General features: G+C 38.7%; 1 protein-coding gene across 4 annotated transcripts in view; it reads left to right on the forward strand.

Annotated features, from left to right (window-relative positions):
• The first annotated feature begins 11,129 nt into the window (after positions 1-11,129).
• Positions 11,130-21,493, forward strand: part of AKAP6 (A-kinase anchoring protein 6) — a 272,762-nt gene continuing 262,398 nt past the window's right edge. For 3 of the 4 annotated variants that reach the window (XM_042047594.1, XM_042047595.1, XM_042047593.1), the window contains exon 1: positions 11,130-11,259. The gene's annotated coding sequence lies outside the window, so the exon portion shown is untranslated. The remainder of the gene's footprint in view (positions 11,260-21,493) is intronic. The other variant, XM_042047596.1, reaches the window with a different exon arrangement.

Consider the following 21,493-nt stretch of genomic DNA (forward strand, 5'->3'; position numbering starts at 1 on the left):
TATTCTTTTATGTCTCAATATATTAAAGTATATATTCTTACTAACTAGAAGATTGATTTGTACAGAGAATGGTAAGCAACTTAAACCAGACAGCAAACCAATTTATTTAATGGAAATTTCCAGGAGTCATGTAATATCTAGATTTTGTTTTTAATCAAAAGCTGATAATTATCTTGTCTGGTAAATGCACATTCAGAACTGAAAGCTTTAAGCAGAAACACAAACTCTGCATAGATTTATGATTTTCAAGGTATTGAGATAGCCAGTTATGTATTAGCTAACCACACATTATAAAAATGATGAATTATTCCCTTTTCTGGAAGCCAGCAGTTCTATTTATTATAACCCAAGATTCTTCATATGAAAATGTATTCTGATTTATTATATATTGGTAATCCAAAGATTACTAAAGAAAAGTCACTTATACTGTAAATCAGCCCTCTGCCTATTTCACATCATCAAAATTTAGCTTCACTTGATGGCCAGACTGTGTCTGCTGAGTCTGCTCTTTGACCTTGGTTTGTAGCTCCTATGCATGGACCTGCATTAAACCTACATTGCACATAACATAGAACTTTTGTTTTAAGGTAAATTAGAAATATGGATATGAATTTACCTTATGTAGGATAAACCACAAAAAATTACATGTGTTGTTCAAAAAACCTGTTTTATAGGTCCCTGTTAGGATCTGGCTGCTTGCCTTGGCTAAGACAGACAACACTAGAATTAACATTTAACCAGTCCTTTTGTGTGAATGCTTTCTAATATGGTCTGTAATTATAATACTCGTCTGTTATTTGCTCCCCTCAAAATGCCCGCCTGGGAAGGATCTGTGATAAATGAATGAAAGCAAAAAAAGACAGGAGAAGATTTCTGTAGTATCCATCATTCCTCTGTAGCAAAAGTTGAAAGCATGCAGCAAGTACAGATTAGGTCATCAAGTTCAGAATGGTCCTTGCCTGTGTTTCTGCTTCTACTAAAAAGCTGCTATAGAATGTTGACCAGTTTGTTTAGGCTAAACTTTTGTCACATTGGTATTTGTTTTCTTGATCCTAACTTGAAACCAAGGAACTGGCTTGCCAACTGCTCATGGCTGAAACTGAAATCAACAGCAGCTGGGCTTTGAATAGAAAACATGCTGTAGGAAGCCATGTGCTCTTGAAAAGTCAAATCTCAGGTCAGACACACAGTATTTGTCATACTCTTATTTTCAATCTTTGTGTGCCTTTGTTTATCTTCCTGAAAGCATGATTAAAACCTCTTCCATTATAGGGATTTTGTGAGCATGAAGGAATTTGGTTTTGTGAAGTTTTCAGGTACCCAGTAAGAAGTATAGAAAGCTTCACAAGTAAATTTAAACATTCTGTCCCTTGAATTCATGCAATGAATGATAGCCTACGGCTGTCCACAGAATGAGAATAAAGCAGGATGGAGGAACAACATTCAAATAAAGCTGAACTACCTTACATAGAAAATGAGATAGTGTCTCTGAGTTGAACAAATATATCTCTGTTTGTATACCATAGTGAGGGTAGACAAGTATTTCACAAAGCCCATGAAAAAGGCAAATCCAACATAAGCACAGTATGAAAAGAAGGACACAGAGGATAGGGAGGTCAACAGGAGATATAAGTCCCTCAGGTGATGGGGAGGACAAGGACAGAAAAGGACCAATACACACAAGTGTTATGTAACAGCACTGAAGAAAATGTCAGGCTGTCTTCTGTCATTGCCAGCCCTGATCCAGCATCAAGCACTCTCTGAGGTATGAACCCCACCTCACCAAGCCCAGAAGAAATATGCCAGAGAAATATGCAGTTTGGAGGGAGAGGTGAAACCATCTATCAGCATACTTTTCCTAAAGGTGGGAGTGCCACAGACTCAACTGTTGAACCTCAGTCAGTCAATTTATTTTACTAATTTGGCAGGATACAAACCTAGCAAAAATTGGATCATTTTCTGCTGAACTAGTGAGTTAAATGGGCTGATGAAATTATCTGACAAATTTCATTAGAGTGAGGGAAGGTGTGGAGCTGCACTGCTGAAAGTTAAAGGACTAGGAAGGAAGGATTAAGATTCATCTTTATTTTTTGGTGGAAAGTGAACAACAGAATCAGGGCAGCTGCCTTTTATAATTTTTTTAATGGAAAACTGTGGAATCAAGTCTTGCAATAGTAAGACCTCTTTTCTATCTACCATTCAAAGCACAGATGCCTGGTCCTGGCAGGCAAAGGCCTGGCTTGACAGCTGTAGGGATTATGGGCGCATGAGGCAGTGTCAGCCCTGATATACCAAGGACTGCTGAGGCACAAGTGGACCAAGTGAGAACTCTGACAACTCAGCCTTTGGAGGCTGTGGCCAGTAACTTCTGATAAGTTCTACCAACATATGTGAATTGTGGTCTTGAGAGATTTTGAAGACAAAGAGCACATGGGGCTTGAGTGATACAGGTAATTTGTTAGGGAAGGATGAAGGCAAAGAAGAGATGTGGTGAGATGGCTGTAGCATAAAGAGAGCCTGGAAGAGGAGGAGGAGGGGAAAACGTAGTTTTGCTGTAAGAGCACAAGGGAAAGAGGCAATGATGCAGAGTTCTACTAGGATTGATTAGATCAGATACTTTGTTGAGTGAATGCAGCTGTGCTGTCTTCAGGGAGAAGTCAGATTTTGAGGCTATAGAGTTGTTTTAATTCAGCAGCTAATAATACTGGTTCATAGCCAGCTGTTCCTGGAGCTGTTAACAGGGAAGGTGCATGGCAGGGACCCCAGAAGGTCAGCCTGGTGACAAAACCTTGCTTCAATGCCAGTGCTGCCCCAAGCAAGCCCTGCCTACTCAGTGAGAGAAGATCTTAGGAACAAAACAGCAGGCTCTGGGGACAGAAGGCCTGTGCTAGAAACATTGCAGGGAGTCACTACAGACTAAACCATGTCTAGTTCCCAGGATTAAATACCTCTTAGAAGTTGGAGTGTACTGGGTGCACTCATGAAGTTCATCTTCTGGTTTAGATTGAGAAAGGAATGCTGTCGATGTCCTTGGAGACTGCTCAGTGGTTGGAATGCAAGTACAATAAATGTGGATGATTGAGAGTTGTTTTGAAAACACGCTCCTGCTTTGAACCAGAAAGCTAGTTTAAACTCATGCAGGAGGATCAACTAATCTGGATTTAGTCTGACTTTTGAAAAACACCTGGGTGGCTTGACATTTCCCTGGCATTTCTTCTGTGTCTGGGGGGACATGGCATTCAATGTGTCATGAGGACAATTCTGCTTCTCAGTGTTTTGGTTCTACTGGGGCCATAGTGCTGTGGTAGGGATCAAGTGTTGCTGCTGAACACTGCTAGCACACCTGGCCCTGGGGAGAGGGTCTGCCCAAGTGGCAGTAGGCACTCTGCACCCAGGTTTTCAGATTTCAACCCTGTTTGATTAAGATTTCAGTCCCTCACTTTGTTTTAAATACATATTAGTTGGCTGACTGGCCATCTGAGAGGATGGGTAAATTTGCTCTGTGACTGAGATTTGTTGTAAGTTGATTTGCATTGTCCTGTGAACATGCCCAGCTCCCTACTTTTATAAAGAAAACACACTTAAAAACCAGAGGGCTGTTCAGCCCTTTTTCCCTGGCACAGCTTTGGCCTTTTCTTCTCAAACAGCTTCACCACTTTGAAGGAAATTCAAAGGCACAGGCACAGCCCAGTCAGAACGTTTCCTGTGGGTAACCAAGCTCATTCTATGTGAGAACCTGCAGCCACTCTCTAGCAAGAAGTCTACTCAACCTATGCTCCAGGGTCAAACTTTACATTATGAGGCCCTGTTGAAACTGCAAGAGCTGCAAGAAGCTCCCTGCCTCCTGTACAGTCTTGATGACCAGATTTAGCACCTGTTGGCTGAGACACCACAAAGGGTGTGGGAACTGAGGGAAAGGAGGGGCTGGGAGGGGCCCAGGTGTGAAAAGCTGCTTCTGTCTTGTTTTTGTTGGGATTTGTTGTTGTTGTTGTTTTTGTAATATGGACACTGGTTTCATATAGGCAGGCAAGGGAGGGGCAGATCTGGGGCTCAGTGTGCCATCTCCACCTAAAAAACTCATTTTCAGAGCAATGTGATCTGCAGTACCCCTGTATTTGCTGGGACATTACATCTATGCGATGCTAGGGGTGGTAATGTTATATGCTCAACTGTTTTTATTGTCTCTACAGCCCAAAATACTTGTATGGACTCTAACTGGAGACAGAGATAATTACTTTTAGACTACATTTTATATTACAAACATCCTCATATCAGAATGGGCTTTAACTATCTTTTGGGTGTTGGACAAATACCCTCTGCTCATGAGAGCTGAGGCACTATTTGTATCACTGCCTCTCTATATTCACCTTAGTGTCCACTCTCTTTGCTTGTTAGTAAATGACATTGGTTGTTATTTGATACCAACAGCCAAGATGAAATAAATCAGGAGCCACAGCTTTTTATTTATTTTTTTAATAATGTTTTGCCTCCTTGCATAATTTAGTAAGTCCCAACATCTGGGTAATTTCAGCAAATAGATTAATGATTGGAATGTGAATTTTTTTATTCTCCTTATAGAAGTGTCTACCATACAAACTAATTAAATTGAAGTGGTAATATGCCAAGTAGGGCTTGTAATGTGCTGGTGGACTCTGTGCTATATTCTTAAGTTGTCGTTCTTCAGGACTGTCAAACTGGCATATAAATTTTACTTCTTAAAAATATAATGAGTTGTTTTCTGCCAGTGTTTCCTCTATATAGTGGGGTTTAGTGCCTTGCCAAGGAAGATCAGAAGTTTTCTGGTATTTCTTGCTGCGTTCTCCCCACTGTGGTTTTTCTTTTTTTTTTTTAAACTTATAATTCTGTATTCCATCACACTAATAGCCAGACTGTTTTGCCATCCCACTGTGCTTAAGTACTGATTTGGATCCACTGAAAGTTGAACTGTGTTTTTAAAAAGAAATGATGAAAAATTAAAGCAGCTGTGTTGTAAATAGAAGCTCTTAAAGTCATTGGCTCTATCCAGACAAGATAATTTTTTTCTTTTGTTTATTTGTTTGTTTTTGTTAAATGACTTGCCTTCAGATCCTGGAAATAGATCCCTGCTTTAACTAGTGTGGGGAACCATGGTGTGTTTAAACTCTGTGGGTATATGTACAGTAGATGACTTATCTTTAAGCTAAATTAAAGTTTTAAACTAATACTAGAATGCTCAGCTAACTTTAAACCAGCCAGTTCCAGAGAAAATACCTGTAAATCCAGCAGCATGAAGCCAAAATTATGATTCATCTTTTCCTATAGAATTTTAAGTCTCTGTGCTCCCTAAATTTATGCCATTAGCCTGTCGCTCCTGAAGTGCTACACACAGTGAACATGTGAAGGAAGCGGGAGGAATATCACAGGTTGTGTGGAGGGGCCTGAGGTGGAGGAAGAAAAATAGGATGTTTAGGACATATTGGTCTAGAATAGCATGGAAGTCAATCAGTGATGGTAGTCAGGCTGTTGTTTTCCTATTTGTTTATAAATCAGATTAGAACTGTGCAAAGCAATATTAATACAATGTTTTATGAGTGTGAAGAATTTTTTTTTTTTTGGTGGGCATTTTTCTTGTTGGCAGGAGGAAGTGGAAAATGAAGTGCTTGTAGGATGGATAGGCTGGAAAGTTACTGGCAGAGCAAAAAGTAGTCAATTCTGTAGAACAGGAAGATGAAAATATGCAGAGTTTTCTAGAGTGTTTGAAGTAAAAATAGAATTAATTATGTTTCATTTAATGCTTAGGGATTTAAAGCTTACTGTAAAATAAGCCAGAAAGATGAACTTATTGGTAATAGCCTGAATGGAGAAGGATAAAACTGATCTTTGGTGTTTGGAGAGAAGGATTTTGCAGTTTTTGAGACATGAAATGATCAAGTCTCAGCTTTGATTAAGACCGGTATAAGTGGAGAAGAAACATGAGAAACAAGTTCAGAAAATACGGAAAGGTGCACACAATGAGGTGTGTTAGTCAACAGATTTGGCTGTAACAGAGGCAAAACCAAGACTTCTGGTGCTGCCTATTCTACTAAAGGATGGAGTAGGCAGAAATTTTGGAGGCAAGATTTACAACTTGATCTGGGAAAGCTTAAGTTTTATTAATAGAAGTGAGTGGGCCTTATATTGCATATAGGTTGCATTTAAGAACATAAGGAGAAAAATCTCAATCCAATTTTTTTTTTCATTTAAACATTATTTTAATAAGCAGAAGACCTTCTAGGACATTTTCTTATTGTGTTAATAATATACTTCTTGGGTGGTTGAAGGCACAAGACCGAATAAAAACAAATCCACTAATATCACAATATTGTATGCCCCGGAGTGCTATAACAACACTGCATTTGGTCCAGAGCTAGGCCAAAACACCTGGAGCTTATGTGTTTCTCCACCCAAGGATCTCAGCTCACTGGTGGCTGACGGAAGCGTCCCAGTACTCAAATCCCTGCTGTAATCTTTCAGTGTGTTGGGAATGAGGATATTTCCTTACTTCCTGACACAATACATTGAGTCGTGTCTAAATAAGGTTTATGCTGGAATGGAAAGATTTTATTCTACCATATGGATGTAGAATGTGGGTGATTTTTCCAGTTATAGAGTTACTACTGTCTTTGTGTTCTTGACATTTCAAAAAATAATTTGTGAAGCTGTTTCTGATGAGACTGATTGTTGGATATTAGCATTAGATGCATTCATTTTATCAAGAAAGAAGAAGCAAAATGTGTGACTAGTTACTAATTTATTAATCTTCTAAGAAATGAATGAGGCAAGGCAGTCCCACTTAGGAAACTGAGTTTTCAGCCTTTTAATCTCATGCCCCTCTTGAGATTCAGATGCAGATAGGAAACCAGTGACCCAGATTCCCTTCAGGCTGTAGTAACAAGTGTGAATGTGTTCATCATGTAACCAGGGACTTCTCTACATAATGATTTAGTACAAATGGAGTCTCCAAACTTGAACTGATGTATGGTTCTGACTAGTGTCTTTGAGTTGTGCAGTTGTGGGAGCATTACCACTTTTTCTACTTCATATGAGATGCAGTTTTGCACCAAAACAGCAGCTCCCATGCTTAGTCTCCTTTACTGTAGGAACAGAGGCTCAGATGACCTCAGTGACAGGATGGAAAATATTCCCTACCCAACAATGTAGGTAGACATAGATGTTTAATGAGTTTAGGCTAGGAAGACTGTGTATAACTCTCATGTTTACAATACAACATTCAGTTGATGGATTCAATACAATAGACTCAGTAAGACCTTGATTAATATCCCTTTCCATTTCCATTATTACACCAGAGAAACGGGACAGATTTGCCATCAATGTGTATGCCCTGCTCTTTCCTTCTGACAAAATCAACAGTGGAACAGAAACCCAGGTATATACAGCTGTTTAATTAAGGCGCTCCATGCAAGATCTGGGACACAGGTTCGTGAAGTGGATTACAAAACCTTGAATGAGGATCAAGGTTTCTCTTGTTGTGTTGTCACAGATTGCTGATGTGCATTAGCATTTAGTAAATTGTGATTTTGCTTTTTATGCATTTTATTTTTAATTTAAAACCTGTTTCTGGCTTATTTGACAGGTAATTCAGAATACGCAATTCTCATTTCCTTTGGTCCTTCACCATACTTCCCCTTTCTCTCTTGGCTGTTTGGGTAGGGTAGCTGGCAAAAAGCAAGCAATTGCTTTCCTTCATTCCAAGGGGGAAACAACAGAGAAGAAAACAGATGGATTATACAGAGAAAAGGTCTGCATTAACATTTTACCTTTTTATCTGTGTTTGTGAGCTTACTCCTAATTCATTTTCTTGAAAATACTTAAGTGGAAACTAAAATCATGTCAAGGCCTCTGGCTTATTACTGATCTTACTGAGGGGAAATAAAGCTTTTTAAAGTTAAGGCCATGACTACTTGAATGGCAAAGACTTGCTTACTGAAAACCCCGTGGATTTTGTAAATGTTAGTTGTGCGCATAAACCGATCAAGATGAAAACAATGGCAGCTGGTAGATGAAACCCTTCTTCCTTTTCAGGTGAGTGTAAATCCTTTCAAAACAACTGTGGGGGTCCCAATGTGGAGAAAAGGAAAGACACAGCATGGCTTAGAGAGGCAGAATGTAATTAAAATAAGAATTTTAAACTAGTAATTTATGCCTATCATTAACCTCAGCTGCTATAATTGAAAGTAGGATAAAATATTTCTATTTTGATAGGAAAAAGTTATAGTCAAACCCTGTGCTTTTGGCTCAGAAACCTACTTGTGATACTTCAAAATGATCAAGGTATTTGTGTAGTGATAGAGTAGATTGGGCTCCCTGTCTGCACCTCCTGTTCCACTGAACTGTAAGGAACAGAAAGCAATTTTAAAGCTTAAATCTTGAAGATACATCAGTCCTGGGTTGGGTGAGTAAAAAAAGCTTCATTTTTTCTTTCCTTATTAAAAAAAAGAACCAAAGCAGCTAGGTCCGTCTCTCTTCCTCTAGACCTGCAGATTTAATTAGGAGGTTACAAAGTTTGTGGGTGCTACCTTTTGTATTCATAAGGTAGAAATTCCTTTAGCATCTCGTGGTTGCAGTCGTCCATGTAAAGCCACTATAGTACCATTAGACCTGTGCAACAAATCCTTAGTTTACACTCTGCCTGGGACATTCCTGTTGTAGCTGTCTTGCACCCAATCTGACATGTGCCTTGGCTCATGAGAAAGAATTTCTGGGAAAAATAAAAAACAGACTGATATTTTAAAAATACCAAATGGTCAAAAGTCAGGAAAAACACTATAATTTTGTCTTCAACTTATCATTTGTATATGTGAATAAACAAACTCATACAGCCTGTAGTTAGCAGTAGGTAGGCAGAAGTCTTTGTAAAAAATGGCCTGATATTTCCCCTGTTCTTGCCTGACCTCGCTCCCTCTCCATGCTCCTCTGTGTCCGTGTTAGCCATGCTGCTACTTCACCCCTGCCAGAGAAGTTTACCTGAAGGTCACATGCAGCCAAGATGCCCTCTGGAGAGTCTGGAGCAGGAGCCTGGAGCAGGATGTCTGTCAGGCACTGGTCCCCCACCGTGGTGAGGCTGGCCCAGGGTGTGCTTACCTGATGTGCCCACCCCACCAGTTTCACTTCCCCGTGTTTGGGAACAAAGGCCAAGATGATGGGCATGAGGCAGAGCCCTTGTATCAACTAGATTATGACTCTTGGCTTGCCATACTGATGTTTCTGAATCTCCTCATTTTCCTAAGAAAAATAACAGCTCACTGCCTCTTTTCAACTCCATTTCCATAGCAATAAAGGTAGTAGAAATTATATCAAATAATCATTAACAAAATAGAAATAGCTCCTTTAAGGAAAGTTTCGGGAACTCATTATTTGCACAGAATGGCATTCAGCACACCATAAGCTTCGCCAACTTACAATGACATACCTTGGTTTTCCTGTCAATCCAACACAAATCATGTTTCAATTGTGTCGTCCCCTGCTAAATTGGGAATTACATCCTCAGAGACCTCAGAAAGTTTGAAACATTCAAAAATCTAGAGCTATAGCTCTTTTGTGAGTAATGCTTCATTATGGATCACTAGACTGGATTTGATACTGACTCCGTTTGAGAGCTTTATTGTATTGTTTGGAATGACATAGGATTAATACTAGAAGAGAGAAACTGTCAAAAATGAGACCATGCAATGTCAAGGCAGCACTAGTTAGAAAGCCTATGGCATTTCTAGATTTATGGAGAGACTTTGTATTTAATCCATTAATCAAAAGGTATCAAGGTCTCTCTACTTTCTTTCAAAGCTGGGTGGTAGCTAAGAGAGTGTAATTATTTCCTATGGTTTATTCTGAAATCAATAATCAAAGTTTTTACTTACAGGCAGAATTTTATTGGAATGAAGGGTTTTAGTGACATGCATATTGGACATTAGTGGACATCTTCAGGGTGTTGGGAATTCTTGGTTCAAGTTGGGCATTTGTTTTACTCTGGGTTTCAGCATATCAAGCGCATAGGGTCCAGCCTTTTGTCTACTTTCTTTCCTACCATGTAGAAAGGGATTTTCATGGCTAGGGAAAGCAGTTTTTGCCAGAAACTTTTCTCATCCAAATAGAACTGGCAAGTGGCCAAAAATGTGCTGGTGGTTCTTTAGTTGTGAATTTTAATTTCCAGGCAGCTCCTTCCAGTACTTGTTTGCACAGCCTTTGCTTCTCTCATCACTGCTCTGAACAGAGGATGTGAGCAGGTTCCTGGTGCAGAAGGTAACATCTACAGGCTCAGCCTCCAGCCCCAGGCCTTCACTTAGGTTATGGGGAGGGGCTCTCTGCTTTGCCGGCCTTCCTGCTCTACCTGGAGGCAGCAGTGGGGCCCACTGGGCACTAGCAGCTGCTTGCCCACAGCTATCAAAATCTTCACTCATCTGTCTATCTGATGGGCAGATGAAAGCCAGGCTACTCAGCATGCAGAGGGCAGTGCAGTTTGTCCTACAGTTGAAAAATGATAAGGAGATTTTTACTTGGTTGGCTAGAAACTTCTTTACCCTCTCCTGAATAAAAAGCCACCCCCCTGCAATTTTTTTTGAACTCATTGTCATTCATTCAACAGTATGAAATCTGCTCATTTTGAAGTATCAATTGTTTTCCCCTAGCAACAAGATTTTTCTTGTAAGTGACAGATTGGATGTAGGAGCAGGGTGGGGCAGTGTGAAAATATATATTTCTTAAAATACTATTCAATAACTACTGTCTTTAGAGCTTTAGTGTTAAAATCATGCTACTGACTGTTTATTTTAAGTAAGGTTCCCTTACATGATAACCAAATTTGACTTATAAAATTTGTTCTTAAATTGACATACATGATATTAAATTTTAAATATAGAAATAATTTATGGGTCATACATCTCAGTTCTGTATCACCATGTGGGAATAATTTGTTTAAAATATTCCTTAACAACAGGCATGTACTAACATGGACTCTAAAATCTGTGGCACCGTACTTTAAAAGCCTGTTTGCATTTTGTCTGTTTCTTTAAAGGGCTTCCGTATTGTCTCGGACTCCCCTGGAAATGCAGTAAGGATTCGTATCACATCTCAGTTGCCATAGCAACAGCAGTCTTTCCCATAATGAGCTGCATCATCTGAACTGATGTCACAGCATCATGCAGCAGGTCACACAAGGCACCTCCTAGTATTGCATCTTACAGATGTGCCGTAAACATCAAAAGAGGATGATTTGAACAGGACATGGTAAGTTGCAAAATATTGTGCTGTTCTTAATTGCAGCTCTATTTTTTCCTGTTTTATAAGGTTTTCCTAATGTAAGTGTGTGGGTTTTGCCTTGTAGAAATCATTTTGAAGAAAGATGCTGCATGCTTAATATTATTTTTCAGGCAGACAGGCTAAGACAAAGGCCTACAGAAAATGCATTCAGTCTGAATGTTTAGACTTGCCTTTGCATTTGTGATAACAGCCTAAGTATTCGAAGAGAATATATTTAAATTTCACAATCCAATTAAAGTAGCTACTGTCTGATTTACTTAAATGGAAAGAATAGCTGTTTTCAATTCTAATGCCATAAACATAGCTTGCTCCTTTCCCTGTCTCTTCATTTAAGCATTCCTATTACGTTTAGTTCCTCTTTGAACCTATTTTATCTCAATAGCACGAATATCACCTATTTACTTTCATTGGCCTTCCATAGCATGATAGTACAGAAAATACTCTGCAAACCAGTGCTGAACAAGGAACTGGAACATTATTGATTTTAAACGTGGTTCAGTACTGTCCTATTTCTACTGGTATTCTTAAAAAAGCAAAACACAGATGTAATTGTCAAACAATAACCAAATATTTTGAAAGTACGGTAGCATTTAGCTCTTCTACCGTTTTACTTTCTATGACTCTGTTTCTTAAATTGTAATATGAAATTAGTGAATTTTAGGTCTTTTACTGGAAAGAAAACAAGCTTTTTTTTCTGCTGCAACTGCAGTAAAAGGTGTAGCCAAACATTCAAGTGTTCTGAGAGGGTTTGCTATGAATAAAATAATAGGAATAATTAAAAAGGCTTCCATCTCTATCTTGGGAAGAAAACACCCATCTTTTATATTTAGAAAGCTGGTTAAAGTCATGTCTGTAGTATTTAGTAATCCTTTACAAGGTCCAATATTTGTTTATGTTGTATTAAGGTCTTGCTTCTGGAGGCTAGGTTTATTTTGCTTAACTTCAAGTTAATCTTGCTGGATGATATATAACAACACTAATTTGATTTTGCATGTTTGAAAGATGCAGTCTTTCAGCTGCTTGCTATTAGAATGAAAGAAAATACCAGACACATGTCATTTTAACTGATCAATATGTCCACTAGGAATTAGGGAGTGGTCTCTGGCTCTGTTCTCCCCATGTAGTTTATATTTCAAACGTGCAGCAAGAAAAAAACAACCACTAATTTTGTAGTGATATCTACATTTATTGTGGGGTTTAGTCTCTTATATTTGATAAGGTAATAAATATAATGAGATCCAACTACTCTTCATAGGGGTGTGTGTGATGGCTTGTCTGGCACAAGCTGAAACAGAGCTCTTATACCTTAATTAGACAGTCTGTACAGAATCATATATGCTTTTTTCAGCACGGTTTGGGTACATCTGTTGTGTTTTTTCCCTACTGCAAAACACAAAGCAAATGACTGTAAATTAATATTAGATTGATGTTGTTTTATTTATTTGTGATGCATTTTGCAGTACGAAAGTAGTGGTCTCCTGCACTTGCTGTGTTCCCATCAGGCAAACTCGGAAGGGATGAGTTAGCAGGAGGATGGGGGTAGGGTGGGACAGCTGATGTCTGCCTACTGTCAGAATTAGAGGTGTGAAGAGAGCTGGTGAGCAATGCCTTCAACTCCCGACTTTAGGGATCATAGAAGAACAGTTAATAAGACATGGATGTAAGATATATCTGGTTTAGATATTATGCTGTTATTATCATCATCAATAATAATAATAATAAGTGTATTTTCTTAGATTTTTCAAGTGACTTGATTACAAATAGAATTTCTCAGATTAAAGTTAAAACTTAGGGGAAACATACTGGGTGTAAAAGAACAACTTTTGATGGTATTATTGGAGAGGTGACTGGCTCCAGTGAAGATTTTTATTTTTTTTCCCCTACTAGTAAGATTACAAAGCATGTTGTTTCTAAACACTTTTACTCTCTATTCCTCACAATTCTCATACCATTTTTTGCCCTGGGAAACACCTGCTAATAATGGAGCTGTGATGACACTAATTGATTCTTGGTAATCTTGGCTGATTCTGACTCCTGCTGAATACTTTGATTAACAGAATACTTCCTGTTAATTTTTGTATGGGCCCAAGTGTTGCACTGAGATCTGTATGTGAGGATATGGAAAAAAAAGTATGGAGTGATGAAGAGAGCCTTAGTATGAAGAGCATGCCTGATTGTCTGAGTCAGAGCATGACCAAATGCAGAAACACTAAAGATATAATACAATTTTGCTTGTAGTTGAGGCAGATTCATAACTGGTACAAGTGAGACAGCATTTGACAGTGTGAAAATTGTGTTGCTTTCAGCTTTGTTCCACAGCTGGCCTTATTCACCATTACTGAAGGAAATATGTTTTGTAAATACATGTATTCTTCCCTGAAGTAGCTGAATTTGGACATTTAATCTGAAGGCCAGAGTTCTTCTGTATACGCAGAATCATACTGACGTGGAGTTGGAGATGGGCGTGTACTAGTGAACTGAAAGGATGTTACTGTTTAATCTTTACTTTGCTCTGAAGGGTTTTATTATATCATCAATTAAGTAGTTCTTACATAGCTTAGCACTCAATGCAGAGAGAAACAGAAGCTTTGTTCTTCCCAAAGCAGCTGTAGGAGCTGATGATAAAACCTGACCACAGCAATGGAAGTGGGTACAATTTTAACACTTTGTAGGGTTTTTTTTCACCATACAACAATGCAAAGCCTACCTAGAGGGGATCAGAGCATGTCCTCAATGAAAGGAAGTTTTCCTTCTTCTCTAAAGATGAGTTGAGGGAACCCTATTCTCTGAACTTTATCTTTTGTAGGTCACATTACAGTAGAACAGTGGGTGGGTGTCCTGGGCCTCCCACCCCTGGCAGATCTGGAGTGAAGATTTCATCCCTTGAAAGTCTCGTTAAAGGAGCTCTCTTTATCAGAAGTGCTCAGGTATTGATTAGAATTGGTGGCATTTCCAAAATACTGGTAAAATACCTCCTTCAAAGTAATTGAGGAATTAGAAATAATTAAAAAAATTCCCGTGGCATGTCCTAGTCTACTTGCACCCTTCTGTAAAAGTCACTGCTGTGTCATGGAAAAAAATATTGACAAAATTCTCGGCTTGATTTTTTTCCTGAAGCTCCCAGCTTCAGGGAGGGGCAGAATGTCTGAAGTTCCAGAGTTGCTTTTAAAAGAAAAAAAAAAAATTGTATTAAAAGATACCACGTTTCTTTGCTGAAATAGTATATTTATATTTTGTACTGTAAGCATGGCCCATGCTTTGTAATGAAATTTCTTTACATTTTGTAATGAGATACTATACTGGTGTTACTGGGACAAAATTAATGGTACATGAATGAAAAGATGACGTCAAGAAATCATCTTGTGACTAATTTATGTCTGAATACTAACATTTCTGTGGACTGCAGGGGGTAAAGGTGGCTTTTGCTTTTCCTTTTCGATTTAAACAGACACTCATCAGAGCAGATTCTAGCTCCAGAAAAAAGAAAGTTGTATATGTTGTATATGTTACCACTATAATGAGTCACCCAGACTGGGCCAAGACTTTCCTGCCACCAGAAAGGAAGGAATCAGTGGAAAAGCTGAGCTGGATGAGCCAAAAGGAGACTAAATAAGTGAGGGAACAGGACGTACAGTGGGTGGAATTAGCAATGGATGGGCATCATATCTGATATCACTCTCATGATCCAGAATGCTCCTGAAAAAGCAGCTGCCATCTTGGGCTTCTCAGCCTGTGGAGACTTTGGCACAGGGCAAGGCGGACCTCAGCTATGTTTCTAAGCCTAACAGGCTGTTACTATAGCCATTTTCTTTTTTGTCAGTGCTTACAGGCTACCTGTACCTTGCTTGCTGCACAGGCGTGTGTGGTGTTTGGTTGGTGCTCTTGGACAAAGACCCATGGAGTATGGTCTTTCTCATACTCAGTTTTATATCCTATATTTTCTGCAGATTTAAAAATAAAGTTATCTATCCCCACTTCATATCCATCGAAAAAACTAAAAGTGTGTAATATAAATCCTTCAACTAGTTTGGTATGGTCATATATATGTGTATGTATAATATCAGAAGGGTCATCCCAAAAATCCCTCTGAGTATCAAAATGAGTTTTTCTGAAGCAAATTTTTCTTATTTTTAAAAAGTCTTCAGAAAAGCTTTGTTTCTGAAGAAAAAAGTCAGGGAATAAATTAAAAAACGATTCAGATTGTTTTTCCCTTCCTGTTTGGTGCATGAAAGACAGGTTTCAAATATCTGGACTCCTGAGTGCTTTGAATCCCAGCAAGGCTGACTCAGCTTCTCATCCCTCCAAGGTCAAAAAATTCAGCTCCGTGTAGCTGACAATGTCTGGCACTTTCAGACAAGATGCTTCAAGCCAGGAATACTCTCTGCTCTGCATGAACTCTCAGTTCTCATGGCATGTATCAGATACAGGCTTGCCCTGGCAGACTTGGCCAGAATGCTGGTGCCTCCTGCTTGTCCAGTGTTGAGTCCTGGTGCCAGGCAAGGAGGGACTTCCTCTCAGCTGTGTAAAGAATATCTTCTAAGGTGCCTGGAAGCGGAGATAGCTTGTAAACGTAAGTGGGGTGTCCTCCAGCCTGGGGGATAATATTTGTGTCCTGAGGAGAGTATCAGCCCCAAAGTTAAGGGTGGAGAATGAACACTGTGAATTGTATTGACACTTCCTTACCTTTGGCAGTCCTGTGGCTTCTGGAACTGTTAAGGGCATCCAGAGCAAGTAGTCGGCTCTGTGGGAGACCATCTGCTCTGTAGGGTGAGGCAGTAGAAAGGCTCTGAGAAGGGGAAGCACCTGGCAGCAGGCACAGGAATAACAGCCCCAGCACTGCTGGTGCTCCATGTCCAGTTACTTTCTCAGACACCCCAAGTATGCTAAGCACTTAGCATTCTCTCTTTGGCAAAGGGGTCTTTCAAATAATAGTGATTTCAATGAGGAAATAGCTCTATAAAATACTTTTCTCAGCCTCCATGGTGCAGTGTCTTATGGGAGCTGACACACATAGAAAGGTAGCCTTTGTTAGCATGAGGTTGTACTAAAAGAACTCCTAGCATTTAACTGAGAAAGCACCCACGGCAGTAATTAGTTCTGCTTTCAGTCTTGCTGTATATCTATTACTTTTTAAAATGTTTTTTGTCTGTTAAGAGTTGCCCTGTACTGATTCTCTTGTAAATTCAATGTTGTCACAGTTTCAGGATTAGGATGCAGACATGAAGTTGCTTCATGTGCTGTCAAATATTAATATCATTTTTTTTTGCCAGCTTGGTGTGTGGGTAAAGTGAAGAATGCTTTTATCTGAATACATGCAGGTTTAGGTTTTTTTTCTCTTTTTTTGGGTGTGATTTTTGCAGCATTTTCTCTCTGGTCTAAAAGCTCATGGTTGAATCTCTACTTCAGTCTTAAAATGCACCCCATGTAACCTCCATAACTCCTCTTTGCGGGTTATCTTAGAATTGTATTTGTTGTATTTAGCTCCTCTCAGTTCCATCATGTGTTGACTTCCTCTATGTCTTACTTGCTCCTTCCAGCTTGCTCTTCCTGATTGGTATGGCTGTAATTGCTCTCTTCTATAAAGTTCTCATTCTTATTTAAGTCCCTTGGAAAAATGTCACATTTCTTGTAGACTGTTTCTAAAAAGTGGTTCATGAAAGGTTAGATACAGAAAACCTGCGGGACTTCAGGGTTATTACTATGTTTTAAAACAACAAAACAGTTCAGATCTCTCTGCTGAAGCTTAGATAGAACCCTTACAGTGGTAGGGGCTGTACAGACATCTGAGAAACAGTCAAATCTTTTCTGATTAGATTGCCTTGATTTTCACCTTAAATTGAGGTGAATAATTGTTTTTCTCACTTTTCCTAAGTATTTCCTTATAAAGGATAAGTAACATGCCCAAGTTGCTCCGGCAGACCTGGGAGAAAAAGCTATTTTTCCTGTTGCTCGTATAGAACTTAAAAATATATAATCTTTCTTCTGCTTGTCTTTGTATTTTCCTGTTTGTACTTCTGTGTTTGTTTTCTGAGCTTGACTGTTTTTTATTGGTCATGGTTTTATTGGATAAAGCTGAGCTTTTGGTGGAGATCCATGAACTTTCAAGGGATTTAAGGAAAAAAATGGTTGCTACCTGCTATAAATTAGGCTTCAAATTAACACGAGAAGCTTGGGAACATTGTAGTTTTCAAAAGAGGAGTATGTGCTTGACAAAGTGTTTTAGACAAACCTTGACTGTATTGACTATAATGAAACAAAAAGCTGCACCTTTATGCGTTTAATTGGCAACAGAAAGGAGCTTCTTGGTTTAAAAAAAAACCCCACAGCACAACAAAACCTTACGTCTGTTTTGAAAGTTTCAAAACAGCATTTCCTTTATTGGCTAGATAAGTGCTCCTCCTTTGCTTGACAGATTGCTGTGATGGAATACTCTCTGCCAAGACAATCAATGCAACAAAATATGTCTGCAAAATAGATAAAAAAGAGAACAATATAGCTACCAACTGAAACATTATGCTCATTAGGTAGAAAATTGCAAAGTAAGGACAGATGCCTTTTTTTGCATTACATAGTACAACGTTAAGTAAGCAAACCCACCAACAAATGCTGTTGAACAGTTGATTGTACTACATTTTTTCCCCTTCAATTATATATATAAAAAAATAAAAAATAAGTTTTTGACAGGTATTTATTTGAGAGACGGATAGAACATGTACAATGAACACAAAAAAAAGGAGCTTGATATTGTCAAGCCTGAGGGCTGTATAAAATTGTTTTTCAGCTGATATTGCAAAACGAGCCTTAAAGAAAAACAAAATACTAGTTAGCAATGAAAAAACTAATGAAAAACTTTTCTCAGCACTTAGTTTTTGTCATGAAAAACTGTACTTCAGGGCTGAGTGCTATTGATAGAATAACTACGGTCCATTGAGAATGTTTTCAGATAAGGACATCTTTCAAAGTGGTTGCATGAAGCTACTTCAGGCTGCTTACAATTTTCAAGTGTGTTAGATCATGTTTAGAAACAAGCTTTTCCTGCTGAAGAGGCTAATTCTCTGGCCAAGACTGTACTAGCTAGTGTGTGTCCTTCTTGTACTTTAAGCTGCACTGCTAGTCTCCTAAAACATACCATATTTTGTTAGAATAATAAATCAGATTTTGATTGTTAAAAAATCCTCCCCTTAAAACCCACAGCTTCAGGTAGAAAAGCCTGCTATCTGTCAGATTTCAGCATGTCTAGTCTGTTGCTAAGGCAATGACACAGCAGATACGTAAGTTGCCATTTTAAGGGTCAGCTATTAAAATATGCAGGGTATATTCTATAGATCCTTAATATGCCATCTAGTCTTGTTCCTTCTCAAAATTTCATCCTAGTATTTTATTAGGTTATTAAGAGCAGCAAGTAGTTTTTTGATGTTATTATGCACAGATAACCTTCGAAAATAATTAGGGGATTTGCAGGTTTTTTTGTATCTGGAGAAGGTGGAATCTAAACACTCAGTGCATGACGTGTAAACAGACAGTGTATCAGCAGTAATGGTGCTAGCTCTTTCAGAAGAAAAAAATTTTAACCCCTGAAGTGCTTCACACTTGTTTGCAGTGCTGTAGCTTTTTAAAGTAAACTTTTAAATAAATGGAGAGACTTGATTTTGTATTTCTGTGAATTACACTGAAAACTTCTTAATTATTCCTTCTGCTCCACGTTGTTAGGTCATTTTGAATTGGATTGGAAGCTGGGTTTCATTTGCTGATCCCACCTATGTGATCCCTTTTCTTTGCTGTAACTTGTAAAGTCACTTTTATCAAGAGAGATAAATCCCCCTCAGATCTCTGTTGTTCCTCTTGTTAGGCAACATAAGAAATGTTTATCAGCATCTTGAGGCCATAAATGGTGAGTTCTGTAGAATACTGGTAATAAATTAGTATTTGTTTGAGTAAAGATCTTAGGTGTTCTTCCTCCTGTGCTTGTCATGAAAATGTACAGAAACTAGTATAAGGACTTCTTGGGTTTAAATTTTAGTATAAGAGGACAGAGGATAAAACTTGTTCAGAGAAGTTATAAGCTACAAGAAAGGTAGTGTCCTGTGATACTTGAATCAAGGAGACTGGAAACTGCTTCTGGCTGTGATACTAAATATGCCCCTTTCACATTGCCTCTATGCCTGTGCCCCTTAATTGTCACCTGTGGCATGGACACAATGACATTGACTTCCTTTGCCAAGCACTCTGTGTACATGCTAGGTGACACTACTAACAGTTTAACTTTACACACATAGCTATCCACACAGGCAAGGCAGTAGCAGATACCAGAGAGAATGGTGCAAGGGAACATGGCTGAATGGAAGAGATGTGGGTGCTGGAAAATACAATGTAAAAACCTAAAGGAAAGGAACTAGCTTTGGGGATTTTCTGTCTTAGCTAAAGGATTCCACAGTAGAACATTTACAAAATGTATCTAAAGCTCAGTGGTTTTGGCAGCACAAAATTACATTTCTAAGTAGTGTATGCCAAACTGTTGAGCCTGCTTAACTGAAAATATCAGCTTAATTCTACGTTTAAGTTTGTAAAGACCAGGCAAATATCTCTACTGGCTGAGTCTAAGTGATTTTCATATAGACAGAGAGGCAGCACCACCTGGTCTGTAAAGCTTGAGGCAACATGTGCATGCCATTCTACTTAAAAAGAAGTTACTGATTTTTGTGAAAGGGAAACCTGCCATGCTTTTGCATGATCTTCAAGGCCTCCTTTCCAAAATTAGAGATTGATAAGAATTATTCTGTAAGATGCTGTCTTAGTCACTGCAGACTCATCAAAACACCAACTGTTGATCTTCATGAAACTTTTTTGCCTAGGTTTTGTTCAGAGAGCACACAACCCAAAACAGCTAATGACAGATGGATATGCATTAAAATGAGATGTAAGATACATGGGACTAACATCTGCTCTGAATTAGGCAGTCCCCTGGGTCGTGGAGATATTGCTCTTTCCAGTCTAATAAATATTTATTTTTGAAACCAGAATAGCTGTGTCAAGCAAGCTAAGGATCCATATTTCCAATTAATGTGCCAGGAGTTCAGGGAAGAGGAACATGGAAAGAAATGCAGTTTATGCGTGATAAAAAGTAGCGCTCAAATTAACCTCTATTTTTTCTGACTCCCAGTATAATTTAGAATCCACTTCTGTTTTGTCTTACTTAATCCTATATAGTGGCTTGTAGCTCTGATTCCTATATTCACCTTTTGAATTGTTAAAAATTAAATCTAGGGATGTATTTAATATGTAAATTAAACAAGCTAGTCTGCTAAACTCAGCATTCAAAATTAGTGTTAGGCATATGTAAGCTCCAACAGCATGTTTTCTTGAGCTTTATTGAATGGTTTATAAACTGATTTGTGCATTTCTCTGTGTTCTTACTGACTGTTAATTGTTGATGGATTATTTTAATCTGAGTAATATTTCATGATTTTAACTAATCCTTAATAGATTCAGACTATGGACAGCCATTATTTAAGCAAAAGTATGAAGGTAACATATTTATATTTGTCAGGTGCTTTCATTGGTATGGGAGAACCACAGGGAAGGCAGAGGTTGTAGAGAATCTCAACAAACCTTCAGCCTGTTAAATGATATTTCCCCCAGCTATATCCAACCTGAAAATTATGCAGTCTGAAAGTGAAATTTGATACCACTTGGAGCTAGGAAAAATGCCAGCTTGGCAAAGCTCATAGGATTTTTTTTTAGCAATATTTTCCTAGACTGGAGGCGGCCTCAGGGATTATAATTAGCCTGTCTTGGGCTGATTAGTGTTGGGTACTTGAAGATCCTTGATCAGCAGAATAACACATCCTGACAGCCCAGTGGAAGAAAGTCCAGCATTTCACTTCTCCCTGCAGGCAGCTGAGAAAAGAATCTTTTTGGTAGAACAAATCCCTTTATGAGAAAAATGGTGGATGTATTGAGTACTTAGAGGTGGTGATCTCCTGGGCCAGGATGCAGTGCTTTATTCCAGCCTTTCAGACCATTTTACTGCAAGTGAGGGAAATACAAGCTGTGCCGTAAGACTCTGTTTAAGTTTTCCTCTTCTGATTGATGGTTCGTAACTGCCAGCTGGGCCACAAGCAGAAGGTAGCTTGCTTTCTTCTTCTAAGAGATCTTGTAAGACATCACAGAATCAAAGTTAGATTCAAATGGGATGAAATGG

This window comes from Corvus kubaryi, unplaced genomic scaffold (assembly GCF_017639235.1).
Source record: "Corvus kubaryi isolate FWS band 111438036 unplaced genomic scaffold, C.kubaryi_AGA036_p1.0 66, whole genome shotgun sequence".
Classification (NCBI taxonomy): Eukaryota; Metazoa; Chordata; class Aves; order Passeriformes; family Corvidae; genus Corvus; species Corvus kubaryi.